The following is an 8,586-nucleotide window of genomic DNA, read 5'->3' as shown; positions in this document are numbered from 1 at the left end:
TGCGGCCTGTGGAGGTCGGCGTCGCCGGAGCGGGGCTGCTCGCCGGTGATGGCGCGTGGCGGCGCCGGGCGGCTCGGGCGCCGGACGCGGGGAAGGACGAGGCGCGGGGTGGCGCGTGGATCTGGGCCGCGGGGGCCTCCCGCGGGCTCGGGCGGGCCGGCGGTGATGTGGGGCTCGGGGCGACACGTGGCAGGCTCCGGTTGGCGGCGGCAGGTCGGGCGGACGTGTCCGGCGGCCGGCGGACATGTCCGGCCACGCGGAGAGGAGCGGGACTAGGGTTTCGGGGAGAGGAGAACGAAAATTTCGGAGGGGGGCTATTTATAGACATAGAGGGAGCTAGGAGAGTCCAAATGAGGTGCGGTTTTCGGCCACGCGATCGTGATCGAACGCTCTAGATGATGGAGAAGGTTTTGGTGGGTTTTGGGCCAACTTGGAGGGGTGTTGGGCTGCAACACACACGAGGCCTTTTCGGTCCCTCGGTTAACCGTTGGAGTATAAAACGAAGTCCAAATGGTACGAAACTTGACAGACTATCTACCGGTAGTAAACCAAGGCCGCTTGGCAAGTCTCGGTCCAATCTGGAAATGTTTAATCCCCACACACGAAAGAAAGCTAGAAATGACCACCGGAGGAGAACGGAGCGCCAGAATGCAAAACGGACAACGGGGAAAATGCTCGAATGCATGAGATGAACACGTATGGAAATGCAATGCACAAGAAGACATGATATGAGATGCATGACAACAACAACAACACACGGAGAAAAAGACCCGAACCCGAGAAAATAAAATAACTTAACGCCGGAAAAGGCAAGAGTTGGAGTACAAATTGGGAAAATCATATCCGGGGTGTTACATATATATACTTAAACTGCCGGCTTATCAGCTTCATGCAATTTAAAGGTGTTAGAACTATAACTTCAACCATGGTATTCCTTACACCTTGGCGATTTAGAGTCCGTCCTCTCGGTGGGTTGTATAAACCCAAAGCATGCTTCCAATGTGAGCCATAAATAGGGCAGCTGGGCCCGACTTTCTAAAAACCAGAAAGCAGCGAAAAAACCCAAATGCGAATAAGAAATCAAAAAATAAATTCAGGGCTTTTTTGTAGACTGTCAAAGTAAAATGTCATCTTCAATGAAACTAGCCGGAGCCACTAGATTGTTCGTGCTGCCGTGATCCGGAGTCACAGTGTGCCCAATCGACATTTGAACCCTAGATAAGACTGGTCTTGCTCAAAGACTTATGAGGAGTACGTGGGGCCGGAGCAACAGTATCATGGGCTGATTTATCCAAGTTTCAAGGGAGGCGGCTTATGAAGCCCGGATCCATCTGTCTCTGCAAAACCGTACTCTTGCATGACAAGCCGCCATTTGAACCTTAATCAAGCTCAGATCTTGGTCGAATACGCCGTAAGGACTGATCGTTAAGAGTTCGTTAGGTCAATCAAGATGACCTGATGGAGTTGAAGTGTTGGTGTTACAGGTAGGATGACCCGGTCAGAGTTTGTTCTCTACGGTCGAATACGCCTATTTTTGGACAAACCTGGTAAGAGGGTAGTAATGCTATGTTCTCTTCGGTTGAATACGCCTATGTTTGAACAGGAAGCCCCCAAGTGACATACTTACAAATGTGGCATTGAGACGATCAAGAGGGTACCAACAACTATGTTCTCTTTGGTGAATACACCTATGTTTGAACACGAAGCCCCCAAGTGACCATATAACCTTTTGGCCTTGCGCCGATGACATGGGTACTGACAGCTATGCTCGATGAGTAGGAAGCCCCCAAGTGATCATATAAGTTTTGGCATTGCGTCGGATCAAGAGGGTACTGACAGCTATGCTCAATGAGCAGGAAGCCCCCAAGTGATCAATAAGTTTTGGCATTGCGCCGGATCAAGAGGGTACTGACAGCTATGCTCAATGAGCAGGAAGCCCCCAAGTGATCATCACGGACCTATGTTTGAGCTGTGCTATGCATCCAACTCTCTTTGGTCCTGGAAGTTGCGGGTGTTAAGCCTCTTAAATGATGATAAAGACTTAGTTGTGAATAAGTAAAACGACAGAGGCCCTGAATTGTCAGGGGTGCTGGCTTTATTATACTGCTATATATATATATATATATATATATATATATATATATATATATATATATATATATATATATATATATATATATATATCAGATAACTATGTACATCATGAGAGCCGGAGGCTCAATTGTAGTAGGGCCGAAGATGAGCGATGTTCCACGGCCGACGGGTCTCCTCCTCTGATGTGCGTGACTCCTTGTTGTCTCACTACAAAAAAATACACTTCCGTGATGATACATATTTTTCATAGTAGGTTGCATTTTCTGTCATGCATGTACATCCATGACAATTTTATGACAGAATCAAGATAGTCATACCTGTGTTGTCGTAGAAGTGTTCCATGACATTACCAAAATTATCATCACGGAAGTGTCCACTTCCATGACAATAAATCGCGCGTCACAGAAGTGCTTTCGTCAAGGGTGACCGACATGTGGCATCCACCGTAACGGAACGCCGTTAAGCTATCGGGTCGGGTTTTGGATCCGACAACCCGTCAACAGCCCCGACCAATGGGGATTTTCCACATGTAAAATCATCATTAGCTGGAGGAAACACGTGTCGGCTCATCGTTGGGACAGATGTCATCCACTCAATGGACAGAAGGCGCCTATGATACGTCGACACATGGCATGGCCCATTCATGTGAAAAGGCCGGCCCGTTTGACTTGGTCAAAAGGTGGCGAGCCGGCCCATGTAAAGCCTATTAATGGCCTGTTCGCATATAGCCCATTTACAGCCCGCTAACCCAAGGCCCGTTACGCCCTATCCGAATTAGGCCCAGTAGCGTCATCTGGGCCACCCAATATGATTCCAGCCCATTTTCACTTCTGGCCCATGTATGGCCCATGATGTCTTTCGGCCCATATGAGGCCCTATGTAACTCTTGGCCTATTAACGGCCCGTGGTGAAACTGGCCCGTAATGAACAGTGTATCACTTTACTCCCATTAACGGCCCGTGGTGAAACTGGCCCATAATGAATAGTGTATCACTTTATACCCATTAACGGCCCGTTATTCCGTTGGGCCGTTTCTAGCCCATGTTATCTTTCAGCCTTCTCAGAGCCCATTTATTCTTGGGCTCATTTCCAGCATTCGTTTACTTACGACCCGTTACTGTCATTTTCTGCTTGTGGGCCAAATTCAGCCCGTGGTTACAGTCGGCCCGTTTGTGGTCCGTTAATATGTTGGGCCGTTTTCATAGCGTCATCAAATACGGCCTATTAACGATGGCCGTTATGGTCGGCCCATGAACGGACGATTCCAACTCTAGCCCGTTTACAGCCATAATGCAGTCTGTTTGGCCCATGTTTGGCCAATCGAACATACGGCCCGTATAAGGCCCATTGATGATATGACCCGCAGAAGGCCCATTGTTTCTACGGCCCGTAGAAGGCCCACTGTTTCTACGGCCAGTAGGAGGCCCAGTGTCACTACAGTAAATATTAGCCCATGGTTATTGTGGCCTAGTTTTAAAAAATAGGTTATTGCAGCCACTAGCTAACCCCGGAAAAAGAACTACAATGACTACAAGCAAACAAATAAACAAGACAACAAGGAAATAAATAAGCAAGCAACTAACGCTAGGCTATCACGGCTATTACACATATTACATCCACTGGGCATCAAAGTTCGCCACCAGTGCAAATATAGGGAACAAAGCAGCATATCATATACACTGGTTGTCAAAGTTGGCGACCAACGCAAATAAATGCCACAGCAAAACAAATCCAGAACTGAAACCACTTCAGAAGATCTCAAGAAACAATATCATGGGTACCCATAATGCTGGCAAGATGCTTATCAAGCTTATTAACTTTCTCTTGTTTGGCGCTTAAATCCTCCAGCGCTTCCTGTTGCACCAGAAAATATGCATCTGAATTCTGCAGGGACTTACTCAGTCCTTCAACTTCCCGTCGCAGCACATCTGATCGATGTCTTTCAACTTGAAGTTGAGACTCAAGAAGACGAACTGATTCAGGCAGCAAGTTCAAAGAGCTTGTGCCAGCAGTAGTGGCCAGTAACTCGAACACTACATCAAGACAGGACTTTTGGACTCCCTCACTGTCGTCAAGATAGTTTTTATCAGCTTTGTTGGAGACCAACATGGATGTCTCACTATCTTGAACCTTATCTGCATTACTTCCTTTACCATTGGATAACGTGGTACTGTTCTCCAATATTTTGTATATGAGAAACAAGCAGACACATCACATGTTTACCATGTTGTATATGAAACTCATTTTGGTAAATGAGTTCAGTAGTAAACTGGACAGGATAACAGCATGAAATAAACATATATCTATGTACCATGGTCACTTTATGGTCTATATCATTCTAGTTTTTGTTGCCAAATCAAGATAGAGACACAGTTCAAACAATATTTGTTCAAGACAAAGTAGAATAGATAGAATATAAGTGTGGGTAACTATAGAGCAATAACAACACTCGTAATGTGCATGACATGAGAACATAACTGTTTATTCAATTGAAACTGAAATCAACATAGAGCAGGTTACAACATCAAACTAGTTAAAGAAACAGGTTTAAAACATATCTGTTGAGCCATTGGAGTTTCAATTCCATCCTTCAAATTTTAAAATAGTTGGTATGAGTAAATACAATAATGCAAGAGCAAAGGAGTATGAACCATAGCTACAGAACCTGACCTGAGAACAAATCTTCTTCTCCTTTAAGCATTGAGTTGGGATTCAGAGTGGTGGTCCTCGTGCTTTGGGCACTGCAGTTCCCTTACTAACTGCTCGTGTTTGGGTGCTCTGTGGTGGAGACGGTGCTGTATCAACTGGAACTGGGTTACTATCTATCGGGTTTGGGGTTAGAAGGGGTGTACCTGGTTCTCTGTCCAACTGGGTAGGGGTACAGTCTGCGAGAGTCTGGGTTATGTGTGGTGGATCTGGTCCTTGGGCAAGTACAACCGTGGTTCTATCTGCATCAACTGGTAGCACTATCTTTTCTGAAGACTGTGTTGTTACTCCCTTAGATACTTCCATCACGCTCTCCAATTCAAATGGCTGATAAACAAGAAAAGTAATTGAAAGTATAGACATTGTATGATAGACAGGTGCAATGGATAGTGGGGAATAAAAGAGGGCATGAAATAATTCATATTTATGTTGTCTAACCAAACAGGATAGCATGACACAATTTCACATATATGATGGCTAACTAAACAGGATAGCATGACACAATTTCACATTATGATGGCTAACTAAAAAAGATGGAAAGACATAGTTCAAAATATGAGACTATGTAAACAGGATGACATGACATAACTATATAATGTGTTTATTAAATAGGTTGGCATGCCATAATTAACATACATTCACGGATAGAATGCCATAATTCAAAATATGATGACTATAAACACTAAACGGGATGAGATGATATAACTATATGATGTCTTTATTAAATGGGTTGCCATGCCATAATGCAGATAGATGATGTGTATGTACAATGTAAACATGATGGCATGATATAATTCAAATATATGATTTATATAGTAAGTAAGTAAGCAGATGGCAATCCATATATGATGTAAAAACTAAGCAATGCAAGACAACATGCATGACATGGGTAATATAACCCTGCCAAGTTTGAGCATAGACCTCAGGGGGGAAATACGACTGGTCATCAGTCTCTGAATCCTCCTCTAAGGAGCTCTCTATAACCAGCAAGATGTTTGCTTCAACAGGTAGCATTGTCTGCTCTGAATACCTTGTTTTCACTCCAGATACTTCCATCACCGCTTCAAATGGTTGATGCACAGGAAGAGTAGTTGAATATACAAACGTTGTCGACAAATGGAACACGTAATACAAAAAAATGATAGCATGATATAATTCACATACATGATGATTGGCTAAGCAGCATGGAATTGCCTAATTCACATATATAATGCCTTTGCAACAAGATAGCATTGTATAATTCACATATATAATGTCTTGCAACAAGATGGCAATGCATAATTCACATATATGGTAATTAGACACTGAATAGGTGGCATTCACACAAAGTGAGACACCATACGCACGATATGAGCAACATAACCCAGCCAAGTTAGAGCATACACCTCAGGGGGGGGGGATAGGACTAGTCATATGTCTCTGAATCCTCCTCTGAGGAGCTATCCGTAACCAGCGAGATATGCGCTTCGTCAGATAGCATAGTCTGCTCTGAAGACCTTGTTTTCACTCCAGAATTTGCCATCACCGTGTCAAATGGCTGATGCACACGAAGAGCAGTTGAATGTACTAACATTGTTGACAACTGTAATATGTAACGAAAAAAACGATGGCCTGATATAATTTACATATAAGATGACTGGCTAAGCAGGATGGCATTGCAAAATTCACATATATGATGCCTAGCTAAACAAGATGGCATTGCATAATTCACATAAATGATGAATAAACTAAACATATGGCATTCGCACAAAGGATGTCTAAACTAAGCAGATTACATATTTGATGTATAAAGTAAGCAATGCAAGACACCATATGCATGATATAACCAACATCTGCATGCCAAGTTAGAGCGAAGACCTCAGGGGGTAAATAGGAGCTGTCTTCTCCTTCTCAATCCCCCTCAGAATAGATATCTTCCTCTCAATTACAATCCGAAATGCGTGGAGGGGGGCTGCCTTTGCGCCTACCATGGAGCGACGTCTGCATGAAATTTTATTGCCACGCAAGGCTCGTCTCTTTTGCTTTACATGTTCAGTTCCATTGTTTACAATAACTGTCATGCATAGGAATAAAACATAGTGAGATTATGTAAGGAGTGCATGCATAAATCCAGAGTGATGGTAGCAACCTGTGAATAGACCCAAAACCAATAATAGCAGGCAGATAATGGCTTCAGTTAAAAATACAGATAATGGCTTCTTTAGTGTTTGTTTCGCACCCAACAAGAAACTCATAGTAGACACCGGAGATTAATCAGATAGTAGATAGATACTATTGATAGCGGCCCCGATATGTACCCCACAACCATTTAAAAACTCAAGTTTGACCATTAGTTTGGAGCTGACTCAGAGTCTAATCGGTGAACAGGACGATAAAGTAGCATGTAATATTAAGCGATGCATAACGTAAGCAGACACGAAAGAGTGCGGCCTCTCTTGCGGACCCGTGTAGTCCTCAAGGTCATCTGCTCGGTTGATGATGGTAATGCAGTTTTCATGGATGCAAGCGGCGGGGAAGAAGATCTGAGGCGGCGAAAGGCAGTCTGGAGGCCAGATCCCTGCTGTGCTGGACCCTTATGTCATTGGAGCAGCTGAGCTGGGGTGGACGATGGTGCAGTAGGAGCGGGACAAACCACGCAAGGTTTTCTTTGACAACTATCTGTAAGAGAAGTAATTCTGTAAGGGCTCGTTTGAATTGGAGGATTCCAACAATGCAGGGATAGGAAATAGACAGGAATAGGATAGGAATGCACGTGCAAAATAGAGAATTTAAAAACACAGGATTTCTGCCAATCTGGGTGTTTGATTCACAACAATTGGAAGATCACAGGATGCAAAGAAGCATGGTGAGATTAATTCAAACCACAAGAAAATGTACGGTTATAATGCTATTATGCTACTATCTCTTAGTCTTGTGCTTCATGAATAGGAATTTGAAAAGGAGGACAAGTGAAAATTAAAATTCCTACGTTTTCTCTTTCAAGGAGACACTAAAGGAACAAATCCGTGTGCTCAGTGGACAATATATATAACATGTAGAGTAAAAAAGAGATGCAACAAGTGTACAACCTCTTTGGCGAAGCCATGTCAATCTCAGCGTGATTGGGTTGGCTGGTGAGGATGCTCCGGCTGACTTTGATGTCGGAGGAGGGGAAGAAGATCTTAGGCATCTGGAGATGGAGCTCGAGGTACTGCTCCGCTGTGATGGAGGGTTTCGTCGTTGGAGCAGCTCCGGTGAGTTGTACGACGCCGAGGCTGAAGCAGGACAAGAGAGACAATGAACACCGTTAACCTGAGTGGAATTCTAATAGCATCTCCAATACATGACGTAAAATACATAACCACAAAGTGCTAGATGTAAAATACATCAGCCGCTCATCTCTGAACTTAACTGTCGAAACTGAACTTAACTGTCGAAACTGAACTTAACTATCGAAACTGAATTTTGCTGTCGAAACTGAATTTTGCTGTCGAAACTTAACACACTAGCAAGGTGAGGCTACATGTCGGTTGACTGACTTTTTCATCTCTAGTCAGTCGATTTTGCAGCCGTTGGATACAAAATCAAGGGCCTGCAGTTCATCTTCAACCTCCACCCCCCTGAGCCGCCAGCCACCACCGGCCAAACAGCAGCCCCCCGCCGCCAGCGGCCGGCGGTGCACCGCCCCGCCCGCCCCAAAAACACTCCCCACCGCCGGTCCGCCGCCGCCCCGGCCATCCCTCTAGGCCCCCCGTGCTGAGCTTTTTCTCTGGCGATCCCCACGCCACCGCCCCGCCAATGCTCCGC

The sequence above is a fragment of the Triticum dicoccoides genome, chromosome 7A (assembly GCF_002162155.2).
Source record: "Triticum dicoccoides isolate Atlit2015 ecotype Zavitan chromosome 7A, WEW_v2.0, whole genome shotgun sequence".
Taxonomy (NCBI): Eukaryota; Viridiplantae; Streptophyta; class Magnoliopsida; order Poales; family Poaceae; genus Triticum; species Triticum dicoccoides.
The sequence above is the reverse complement of the archived record's forward strand: the minus strand, read 5'-3'. Positions refer to the sequence as shown.